This window comes from Larus michahellis, chromosome 2, assembly GCF_964199755.1.
Source record: "Larus michahellis chromosome 2, bLarMic1.1, whole genome shotgun sequence".
NCBI classification, from domain to species: Eukaryota; Metazoa; Chordata; class Aves; order Charadriiformes; family Laridae; genus Larus; species Larus michahellis.
Window position 1 is genome coordinate 94048408 of NC_133897.1, and position 12374 is coordinate 94060781.

At 43.0% G+C, this 12374-nt stretch overlaps 1 protein-coding gene across 16 annotated transcripts in view; it reads left to right on the plus strand.

The window, feature by feature from the left end:
- Nucleotides 1-5920: 5920 nt before the first annotated feature.
- Nucleotides 5921-12374, plus strand: part of IKZF1 (IKAROS family zinc finger 1) — a 68454-nt gene continuing 62000 nt past the window's right edge. For 4 of the 16 annotated variants that reach the window (XM_074576278.1, XM_074576284.1, XM_074576285.1 and 1 more), the window contains exon 1: nucleotides 6541-6646. The gene's annotated coding sequence lies outside the window, so the exon portion shown is untranslated. Of the gene's footprint in view, nucleotides 6072-6370; nucleotides 6415-6462; nucleotides 6647-6711; nucleotides 6824-7263; nucleotides 7523-12374 lie in introns of those variants that run through there. The other 12 variants (XM_074576279.1, XM_074576283.1, XM_074576289.1 and 9 more) reach the window with 10 other exon arrangements.

Genomic DNA, 12374 nt, shown 5'->3' on the forward strand with positions numbered 1-12374 from the left:
ATTAAGATTAAGGCCATACAAAAATGGACCTATGTCTTTTTCCTATTTTCAGCTACCTTCTCAGGTAGGATTAATTTTGGCTGCTCTTACACAACTCTGTTAGTGAAGAAATGCCTGATTAACAGTGTGGATCTTGGAATAGATCCAGTATCTTACTAGACTCAGGGACATCTTCGTCTCTGCCTGGGTAGATTAGGTCCTATCCACTGTGATCTTCACCCTGTAGACATAAAAACATAGCACCCCCCTGATATAACGTGTGTGCAAAAAAAACCCTCAAAATTTAAATTCTTTGAACTTCAGATGCAATAGTGTCACAAAGGAAATGTGATAATCCCTCTTAGTTCAGCCTCTTTTGTATACATAGAAAAGTTTTACCCCTCTTTTTCAAAAGGAAGATGACTTCAGAAATTTTAACTGAAGTACAGCTATAGCTATACTTTATGAATTCACAAGTTTGGAAGGGATCAGTAACAGGACTAACATGATAGGGCATTTCTCTATTTAAATTCATATATAGATTTAATGATCTCTGAAAAACAGATGATTGCCTTTTTCTAATCACAGGCTCTTGAGATCATCTTGTCCAACCTCCCCCTAGCAGGGTCAGCCAGAGCTAGTTGCCCAGGACCACGTCCAGCTGGGTTTTTAATATCTCCACAACCTCTCTGGTAAACCTGTTCCAGTGTTTGAACATCCTCTCAGTAAAAAAAAAGTATTTTCTTGTGTTCAGGTGAAGTTTCCTGTGCCTGTTGTCTCTTGCCATACTAGTGAGCACCAGTGAGGAGAGCCTGGCTCCCTCTTCTTAATTCCCTCGCTTCAAATATTTACACCCATTGATAAGATCCCCTCGAGCTTTCTCTTCTCCAGGCTGAACAGTCACAGGTCTCCCAGCCTTTCCTCATAGGAAGAATGCTCCCATCCCTTCATCGTCTTCATTGCCCTGTGCTGAACTTGGCATGTTTTCCCTCATGTCTGATCAGAGTTCTGGAAACCTTATGGATATGTATTATTACAGAAATGATTGTGGTCCTGTTCTGAGGCATTTTAAGTAAGAGAAATAACAATTAATTCTAAATTTGTAACTCTGACTAAAGCATTTCTGTTCTGACTTTTAATATTGGAAAACTAGAGTAACTATTGGACTTCAGTAGCTGTCTCTAGATGTAACTGGAGGTTGAATTTTGTGTATATTCTATGTAAAACTAGCTACAGAAAAGAAGCATAAACTAGACCAAACATTTAAAATAGCTGAAGCAGCAAAACTTTTCTTACATAGGCCATAAGGGGCATTTCAGAACAGGGAGCCAGAAGTTTAGTTTCAGTTACATTAGACTAAATCCTTCATGCCGTGGTTTTATATGCAGAGTAATTGCTGGGCGGTCTTTGAAGCAAGAAGTGTGGTTCCTGCAGCTCTTTAGTTGTATCCCAGCTGAGGCTGCTGTTGCTGACAGTAGCGCCTTAGTCTTCTGTAGTGAGAACTTTCTTATTGTAGAAGGAAATCATGTCCTTCCCTCCTCCCCTGACACACAGATATTACTGTACCAAGTCCCTGACAAGACTGATTAGCCTGTAATCAAGAATGCCCCATTCTGCTAGATAGGCTCAGCAATTCAAGGTGCCTGAGAAGTGAGAAGTTGCAAGTAAAAGCTCCTGGATTTGTCCTAGGTGTGCATTTAGCTTTGGTCCAGATGTGACTATGAGCAGCAAGTTTTAGAAGGGACGCTTTTCAGCCAGTGAAACGATACAATGTGAGGGACTGATGATGTCTTTGGTACGCCCCTTCCCAAGTGTTTTGCGCCTGTGCATGTGTGTGCGTGCATGTGTACACCCATAACCAGAGTGTTTATATCCACTAACATGGTAAATACATATAAACTTGAGATGTTCCTTGCTGAACAGCAAATGTAATTCAACTTGATGGTTCCACTCTAGTTGGTCAGTCACTGGTCGTACAATATGTACCTGTCCTTGATGCCAAAAAATATCTGCAGTCATATTCAACCTATTACATCCCCTCACTGTAAAATATTTTTCTACCTTTTTTAAAAAACAAAAACCCTCTCTTTTCATTTACTTTTCCTAAAATGGAAAGAAGTTAACAAAGACACTGATGATAAACTGTTATTTTTTTTCTCCTCTTTCACTGGCAAACAGATTAAAATCTCACATATCTGATCAGCTGTCATCCACATTTCCGTGCATTATCACAAAAATTATTTATCTTGTGTTTGTGAGTGTCCGTAAGGCCCTAAGAGTAAGGTAAGAAGCTCACAAAGAAAGAATCGAGAGGCTGAGGTACAGAAAACAACAAGGGGAGCTTTCTGACTGTACACAGGTGATTCAAAAATGGTAGCAGAGTAGAACTCAGTAGTAAATACACAGACTGGAGAGAGCAAGGGACTTGTAGTTGAGTTTAAGGAGGTCAGTAGAGAAAACTTATGTGGGGAAAAAAGACTAGAGGCAATTCCCTGAAATGCTTATATGTAAATGAGAAACAAGAATGACAGGAGAGATTGAGTAAAGGACAGCGGGAAGCCAGTGCAAGATAAGTTAGGAGAGAGGTGAGTGATAAATGTGTTGCAACAGTGGCTGAGGAGTCAGCACAGCAATGCAAAGAGCAAAATGACGTGAACATATTGATAGGAAAGAAAGATGATTTTGGTGGTGATATTTTGTATTTATATGTCAGTATTTCCCATAATGTGTAAGGAGAGGAAACCATGGACCATGGAGAGGTTTTTGAGGTAATAGCATTTGAGCTTTGCTAAAAGGTGATAGAGTTCTTTTCTGAAGTTAAAAATCTGACACTACAGTTCAATGGATCAAAACATATAAACAAAGGAAGATCTATTAAATGTTACACATGTGGAATGGGAACAGTGATCTGTGTTTCCTATGTTATATTCAAATAGCTGCCGGTCAACTGCGTAGTGTGAGGTCCATGACATTTTCTTAAGCACTTCTGGCATTGCCAAGTAGGAAGAGCCATCTGAGAGCAAAATAGCACTGTGAGGGGTTTCTCAGAGCAGAGGAACTAGGTGTGATAAGGATTTGTGAAACAAAGCTGGTCACACAGTATTATAGTAGAAATCATGGTTTGGGAGAGGTTTCTAGCTGTACAAAACAACAACTATTACTGTTTTTTACTTCTGGAAATTTACCATGCTTCAGTTGATGAATCTTCACCATCCTCATCTTAAACAGAACTTCCATTTTCCAAACTGGATGAGAATTACTCACCCAATAAATTCACAGTCCTGTAAGCAAACCTTCTGGATGCTGTGCCCTGGCCGTTCTCTGAAGAATTAGGACTACAACATAAATCTTATGGTGGAAAGGCAAGAGGAGCACCTGCCTGCTGCACTCCAGCTGTTGTGGAGAATATGCATCCTCTGCACTTAAAACTTTTTTTGTTGATTCTCTATTTGCAAAACTTTTCTGTTGTATTTTTGTATTTTAAGATCATAGAATGGTTCAAATTAGAAGGGACTTTAAAGATCATCTAGTTCCAACCCCCCTGCCATGGGCAGGGACACCTCCCACTAGACCAGGCTGCTCAAAGCCCCATCCAGCCTGGTCTTGAACACTTCCAGGGATGGGGCATCCACAGCTTCCCTGGGCAACTTGTTCCAGTGCCTCACCACCCTCACAGTAAAGAACTTCTTCCTAATATCTAATCTAAATCTACCCTCTTTCAGTCCAAAACCATTACCCCTCATCTTATTGCTCCACTCCCTGATAAGGAGTCCCTCCACATCTTTCCTGTAGGCCCCCTTTAGGTACTGGAAGGCCACTATAAGATCTCCCCAGAGCCTTCTCTTCTCCAGCCCGAACAACCTCAACTCTCTCAGCCTGTCCTCATAGCATAGGTGCTCCAGCCCCCTGATCATCTTGGTGGCCCTCCACTGGACCTGTTCCAACAGGTCCATGTCCTTCTTATGCTGAGGACTCCAGAGCTGGATGCAGCACTCCAGGTGGGGTCTCACCAGAGTGGAGTAGAGGGGGAGAATCACCTCTCTCGACCTGCTGGCCACATTCTTTTTTTTTCACCTGCCTGGTAATGGACTAAAGCAGCGTGAATGTGGCATGCTGTCCATTTTGAGGATTCAGGTTGGTAAGACTGCTGTAGAAAACAACAAATGGGAAATGGTAACACACAGCAGTAGAAACATTGTACCTCCTGCGATAACAATTACTATTTGTATTTAAGAATGAACCTGAGAGAAACCATTCATTGTGCAGCCTTGTTAGATGCTTCCCACAATAAAACTGATAGCAATGGAAAAGTTTCTTTAGTAGATTTAGTCTGAGATAAGATTTAGCTAGCAATGAATTAGACAACTGTAAGGCCACTTGGGATTTTTTGCCATACATTGCGCTACCTTATATCCTTTACAACTCACTTTGGCTCATCCAAAATTCCCGGTGATGTCAGCAGAGATACTGCAAGAAAAGGATTCTAGAATCTGGCTCCTCAGGCAAGTGCCTAAGTGTGTATCTGCAGTTATACCTTAACGGATCTGCTCGAACTAGCACTAGCCTTGGTAGGCATCACTGGGACAGTGGACCTTTCTTCAGACCGCCCACTGCTGCTGTCCTGGCAAGACACTTGCCGCACACCAGAGCAGGCTGCCAGCAGTCCAGCAGTGGGTTCAGTGCTGCTGTGACTATACTGCTAGTAATTCTCAAGGGCGTCAGCCATAAAAGGATCTTCACAACATCTTTTAAATCCTAAGAGCTCCTATGAGCTGTTAACAAACCTCAGTGCAGCGACTTGCAGAAGATGCTTAACATCTCACAAGATTTTACTTCAGTGGGCTCAGCTCACACATGTCCAGCAACTTGATTCTGACCTTAAAATTCTCATCAAATGTTTAATGAGAAATCATGGCTTGCACAGTCTGAGTCTTAAATCTGTCTTTAAAAATACGTGCCAAATAAGCTCCCCCCAGTAGGCTGGAACACGCTCAGAGGCACTGGCCTGCGGGTCGTGCAGCAGCTGCAGCACAGGAGAGCAGCAAACAGCTCCTGAAAGCACCGTTCCTCGGTGGAGTGTCGGTCCTTTCACTTCAGAATATCTGGACGCACATATCTGTGGAAGGTTGAGTTCACCAGCTTCTGCTTTTCAAGAGGGTGGTGGGTGAAGCTCTCCCTGCCTGTATTTCCCCATCTTGCTGAGGCAGAGCTCTTTGGGGTTATTTGGAAAAAGGTACTAACTGCTAAGCGTATGGTGGCACCTTTTTGTAGATTTTTTTCCCCCCTTTCTTTCTTTTTAAAGCCGGGATGTGATTCTACTGATCAAATGCTCTTGTTTCCCTGTATGCAAACCTGCTGGAAGACATGGGAGTATTCTGGAATAAATAAGAGGAATAAATAAGTCTCTGGCTTTCAACCCTATCAGATCCATAAAGTTTGCTTATAAGTTATAGTAAAAGCAGGGTTCTGCATCTCTGTCAAGATGCAGTGAGGGACATCAGAAAATTGAGAGGCACTGGGTATACGTGGTTCACCTTGAGCATACCCAGGGATTGTCCTAGCTTGTAAAGCACACAGCAATCACATCTGCAGAGCTTCTCCAAGGGAAGCAGTGCCTGAAATAAATCCCCAGGTACGGTCTTACCATTTCTGTTTTAAAAGAAGCCCAACTTAGCATTGGAGACCTCATTTTGTTGTACAGTATAAACTTATAGTAAGTAGTAGACGACTTGTGTCCCAAAGAGCTTGCATTATAAGGCCCTGACCTTTCCAATACTTACACACTTGCTTAACTTTGTGTCTCTGAATTGTCTCTTTTAAGACAATGAGATTACTCACATGCATAAAGTTATGCCTAATTTTTTTTGTAATATGAGAGCACACAGAAAGATAGGATGTGAGAAAGGAAGTATCATTGTCCTCATCTTGCAAATGAGGAACTGAAGCACAGCAAAAATAAGATCCTGATCCTCCACAGCGTGTATGTGGGCTTAATTCTTAAGCATACAACTAATTTCCATCAGGTTCACCGTGCCCTCTGGACTGAAGTGTAAGGTCTGGATTTCAGCACCTGTCTCTGCCACTGATTTTAAGTAAGTTACTTAAGTTCTGATCCTGCGGCGTTAAATTCAAGTGCTTAAAAAGCGTGGGACGCATTTTGCATGGGAGGCGAATGACCAGGTTGAGGTAAAGGGGGATGATCTGACCCCTCCAACCTCAGCTCCGAGGCGTTACAGGTGGATGTCTGCACCCGACGGCGTGTGACACCCAGCCCTACCGCCGTGTCCGGCTGCTGCCTGCCGTGCCGGGAGACCTCGGAGCCCCGCCGCCGCACCAACCCGGGCCCGGCAGCTCCCGGCGGGGCGGGGGCGGCGCCGGAGCCCGGACCCTCTCCCGCCTCCCCCGGCTCGGCGTCCCGGTAAAACACCTCGCCAGGTAAAACCCCTCCGCGGAGGTCGCCCCCCGCCCGCCGCCGTCCCGGGCGGCGGTACCTGCGGGGCGGGGGCGCCGGCGTGCGCGGGTGCGGAGGGCGGGAACGGCGGGGGAGGGACCGGGCGCGGAGCCGCCGCCCGCGGGGCAGCGCCGGCACATGGAGCGGCGCCGAGCCGCGCCGCCACAGCTGCCGCCCGCCCCGGCCCCCGCCCCGGTCCCGGTCCCGGCGTAGCAGGTACCGCGGGGCGGGGGGTTCCCGGGCGGGCACCTGCCCCAGCCCCCGGGGGCGGGCGGGGGAGGTCAGCCCTGAGCGGCTGCGGCGCGGGGGTGCGGAGGGGCTGCGCGGAGCCGGCGCTGCCGGGGAGAAGTTGCCGGGAGCTTAAAGTGGGAGACAGCGGGGCCCGTCAAGCAGGTCGTCCTGTCCCTTTCTTCCCCGTCCCACCCGCTTTTTATTTTTTTTTATTTTTTTTTTTAATTGAAAACATTGCGCCGTAGTTGAGATGTGATCCAGGCGTTTTGGAGCGCTTCCTTAGAATTTCAGGGATGAGTAGCCGTAAGGAGCTGGTCGAGAAGGGGTGTTCATTGATTCAGAGGGGAGGGAAGCGGCGGGGCGGTGGGAGCGTTGCCCCCACGCAGGAGCGGGTGCGGACCGGTCTGTTTTCGTCTCCTCGAGTGGGCTACAGCACTTGGGTTCATTCAAAGCCTGACTTCACACTGCTTGCGCCTGTAATTTGCAGAGGGGAGGCAGGTATGGGGGTTGTAGTAGCCATTAGGAACTTGTAAAATTAGCAGCCCCGGTGTGCTTGAGGGGAACGGCGTTAGAGGAAAAGTTGCTGAGTTCCCAATAGCGGTGCCACCAGAAGTTTTTTCTCCTTGCGATACAGCCTGTCACAGCTGGAGGTTTTCTTTCACCCTGCTCCGCGAAGTTACCCTCTCTGGGAAGGGACGGTTTCACCCTGTAGTCGTCATTAAAGAAGATGCATGTAGTTAGAAACTGCGTGTGTGGAGAAACGACTTCCCACTGCATTAGTCGATTCTAAGGAAACTTTTAATTTTGTGCTTCGAGAAACCTGATTGCTGCTTGGATTACTTTTCTACCTTGGTCTAGAAGGTATGGTAATGCTGCCAGATGTTGTGAAAAGCATTCCGCTTCCAAAATTGTTAAAAGTTAATAATACTGCTTCAGAAAAAAATTGTAGGTTAGGATTGCAAATTATCTCCAAAAAGTGATGTTTTATGGAATGCAAGAATTTTTAGACTGGTATGGCCACTGGCTTAAACTATGTAAATCATTGTAGAGGAGTATAATGTTGTTTCTTTTTTCTTTTTCTCTTTTTTCTTTCTTCTCTTTCTTTTTTTTTTCCCCCTTGCACTGAGTCTGCTTACGTATAAGTGCAAGTAGTGTTTTTAAGGGACTTTGTGTGATGATCAGAAGTTAGAATGAGAGCTTCCTGATGAGGTATTTTTCTTTTAAATGGCTAAATGATACCAAGGTTACATCCATATGTATTTACTGTCCGCCCTCCAAAAAAACCTCAAATGAAATAAACCAGGTGTCTAATCCAGATTATATTTCATGCATTCACCTTAACAACTCATTTGCTAGACTTTAATAGCCTAGTTTTAAAATTGGAAGCTGTAATGCATTGTAAGGGCCAAATCCTTTAAAAGATGCACTCTGTTAGCTTCAGTGGCTGCTCACATCAATTGTGACTCATACACACGCTGGAGTACCCTGTAGTATGACTCTCTATTAAACATTATAAGCGATCATTGAAATGTAAAGAAAAAGTATAGTAATATATTGCATTTAGAAAAAAGTACTAAAATTCCTTCCAAATACTTGGAAAGACTTTATCTGAATCATCTAAGCAGGAGCATGTTCTGAGCAGCTTGGAGCACTGGTCTCTCACCTTGCTAGTGAATCACATAGTTTAAGATGTTCAGAGTCTGAGAGAAATAAAAAAATTAAGGATGGGTTGGCTTTCTTATATGAAAATGTAGTTGCTTCTGAATTTTTCCAAACAAAATTTTTGCCCTTAGATAACTTTGTTCACTCTTCTTTCTCTTCTCTAATGAGGGACATTGTAAGTCAAAAAACTGCGAATGGATTTGTTCATGTTACCATGCAAATGCACAGTATTTCTCTTCATGGGTTAATATAACAGTAGCATACAGTAGTTCATACTATGTCCCTTTTCCAAAAGATATCATTGCTTGCCTGCAGAACCTTCTTTCTAATATTGAAATGCTCTGCTTTGATTTTAACTCATAAAAGTTTGTTTTAAAACAATAAAAAATACAGGATATACTCCTAAGACTGCCACATATTTCCGGCTTCGGCTCCCTCCCCAAAAAGATACCTCAATCCATAGCAAAGCTCTACCGAGTTTAGTTTGATAGCCGTATGCTTTATTGCTTTATCAAACCCTTTGAAATTGCTGTCTATGGACATGAGAAACTAAGTGTAGACCAAGTGCAAGACTAAGAACTCTTAAAATGATAGCTGTGCTTATGATAGCTGTCCTTAGCAGAACTGCGTGGGGGAAGTGTCCAAAATACTGCAGAGCCCTGCACTTTCCTTAGTTCATGTTTCTGTTATCCCAGACTCGCTTCCAACCTTAAAGATTTTCTCACAAATACTAATATTGGTGACTGTCCATGTGCTCCTTTTCTTTCTTTCTTCCTTTTTTTTTTTTTTTTTTTTTTGAGTAAAGTAGCCTAAACTCGGAACTTGATATACTGCAAGTCTAAAAAAAAAAGAAAAATCATACCCCTAACAATAAAATAAATTTAAGATAAAGAATCAAGTAGAAACCAAATTTATCCATTGAGTGAGAAGACTGACCATACTGAAGTCAATGGAAGTCCAATGCTGGACATCCTCAGGAGCCAGGATTTCATACCTAATGCACTGATACCGGCAAGAGTCTCTACCTCCTGGGTACAGCTTCCAGGGAAAGTGACAGGAAGGCAGAGGCATAATGTAGAATTGTACTGACTGTCATAATTCAGTCAGGAAGGACTGCTGGATCCCAGTAATTAAACAGAGATCACTAATCTCTCTGGCCCAATGTGATGGGCAGACAGGGCAGAGGACTCTTCTCTCTTTGCCCTTCATGCTCCCAGTAATGGGAGAAGGTTTGATGCTGACCTTGTGTGCATCATTTATCTCAGCTGAGTATTTCTCAGGGTGCTTACCTACCTCCAAGTGAGCAAAGTGAGTTGATTGTATTTTTAGTAGGTCCTATACTCAGGAGTTGCAGTAGAGAGACAAACTTGTCGTACACCTGTGCCTTTCCACCTCGGCTCCTGGCTGCCACTGCTCACTCTGACAATGGTCTGGTTGCACGTTTTGTTACATGAGCGTGAATGACACCTTTGTCATTTGTGTTACATGCAGTGTACAATAAAAAATGCAATAGTCTCCATCTCAGTGTTACTGTAGCAGTTTTCCTTTCCCTTGTGGACCTTAATACCAAAAACCTGGTTTGCTTGCCACTTCCACTGCATAGCAATGCAGAAATGTAAGCGGAGAATCAATCCACAGAGTTTTACAACAATGCAAAACTTGTTTCTCATCATTAAAATTGGATAACTCCAAAATGAAGCCAAAACCATTTCCAGACATATTTTATTTGAGCTTAGGTACTTCTTACACTAATGCCACAATCTTGCAGAAAACAAGGAAACGTGTCCAGTCTGTATTTCAGCAACAGAAAACAAGGGCATAATGAATCGTATGCTGCTCTGGCAGATCATTTTTGGCAATGTTTTCTTAAAAAGTCCAGAGGATATCAAAAGTCATGGATCACAGCCTAATTGTGTGGCTCTTTGTCAGGAAAAACTTCCACTCAAGACTTGTGGGATTTTTTTTTTTCTCCCATTTTATGTGCAAGAAGAGCTGGGTCCATAGTGAATTTTATTGTTTTTCAGTCAAGAGTCACATATGTATTTGATTACGTTTTGACCAGTCATTACTTTCTACTATTATTAAAAGTAATAGAATTAGACTAAAGAAAACACAGTAAAGTAGTAAAATGTAGTGTAGCAATAATGGGATCTTTGGAAAAAGTTGTCATCCTTATGAGTGTAGTAAGGCAGAATATGCTGCTGGCAGTCTAGTGGGCTCCCCTGGAATTCCCCTCCCAAGCGACATACCCCGCTTTTCTAGTAAGTATAAAATCACACAGAAAGAAAGGTTTGGGAACGATTTTTGCTTCTTAGAATCTTTCCCCAAAAAAAAGAAAGAGGAGGGGAGGAGGCTGTGCTGCTGGACAAGCGCCGTTGGCTTAAATACAGTTGCTAGATACCTTCAGAAGGATATCAGGAATACATTATGTCAGTTGAGGAGTGGAAGGTAAGGACTCTCGTCAGTTTTTCTGGTAGTATGATTCTTTGGGAAGTGTCTTTAAATGCTTGCAACTCAACGCAAGAGTCAAAAGAGGAAAGACCTATTCCTTACTGGTATATTTTTCTGTAATCCAAAGATTATTTTTTTTTTTTCCCCTGCTGGAGGGGAACAGCATTTGGAGATGAGTGTGAACTCCATCTGAGGCAAAATAGGCAGCCTCGGTCTTGCCAGCTTTATGGCAATTTCTAAACAGGAGGCTACTTGAAATACCTTCCACTCATCCAAAGTAGCTGCAGGAGTTTTATCTCCCTAGTGGCTATCCGGCAAAACGGACTGACTTCAGCTGGGAAACTCCCTGCTTCCAAGGTCAACTGTGGTTTATTGTCCACGCGTCTGTAATCTGTACATAAACATAACTACAACTTGGAGTCAACAAGAGTTTTGTTTGCCTCCTAAATTTAAACAGAATTATGTTAGCCCCTGAAGGGTATCTTTATTAAAAAGCCCAAGAACCTCTGTCTCACCCTTCTCCTTTAAGACGCACCTTCCTCCATGCTTTAAACAGGTGAACAAGAAGAGATTGCAGATTTTTTTTTTCACTGAGCAGGTCACTACCAACACAGCGTGGTGACTGCAAAGGTAGGTCCTAGTTCTGAAAAAGATACGTGCCTGTTCTTAGCTTTATTCGTACCATTGCAAATTCATGGCGATAGGACAGTGCAGGTTTGGGACCTGCATGGCACGCTCATGCTTCTTGTATAAATGCTTCAAAAGACCATTCAGACTGCAGTTTCTGAAGAGTAGTCACACTGAAATTGTCCTTTTTTTTAAGCAATGGGACCTGTCCACTTCTTTAGCTTATTTTGAAGCGTATTTCATGTGAAAGATGTTTCTTCTGATCCCAGTTGCTCTAGCTTTCTCAGTAAAAGAGAAACTTGCTCTGTAAGATACATCTGATTCCCCGCTGCATTGCTTCATTTTTCCGCTTGTGTCAACTCACTGAGAACAGTGGAGCAATTGCAATATAAAGCTGGAATTGTCCATAGTGGATTGGGTCCAAAATATTTGCAAAAGCAGAGTGAAACATGTAGTGTGGAGAAACTTGCTAATTCATTTCAATTATAGTAATTTTAGGAGTTATTTTTAGGTTTATTTAGGGGAAAAAAAAAATCACACAGATCTCTAATATGCTTATTCAGGCTGATAATGTCCTTTAATAATCCGTAACAGCTTGAACAGTTTGAAGGGAAATTAGGAAGCAATTCTGTGATCATGAAGCAGAGTTATTGAAACCTCCTATAATTTGGACAAATCGACTACTGATATATTGTTGGGGATACTTGGCAATAACAATTCTAGACATAAAGGGATCCTTTTGTGTTTTCTCTATTGCATATTTAAATATGCTGTACTAAGGATATCCTACGCTTTTTAAACCTTATAGATACATATGGATACAAAAAGTAGAGGTTTGTATTTGCTGCTTGCCTTCTCTTGAGTGAGAGCCCTGGAAGAATATGCAGGAGCTCAATTTGGCCACATGAGAATGTGCTATGTTCTTAGATTGAGTGCCTTAATTTACACACCTCACCTTTTTTCAGTCAGTTTA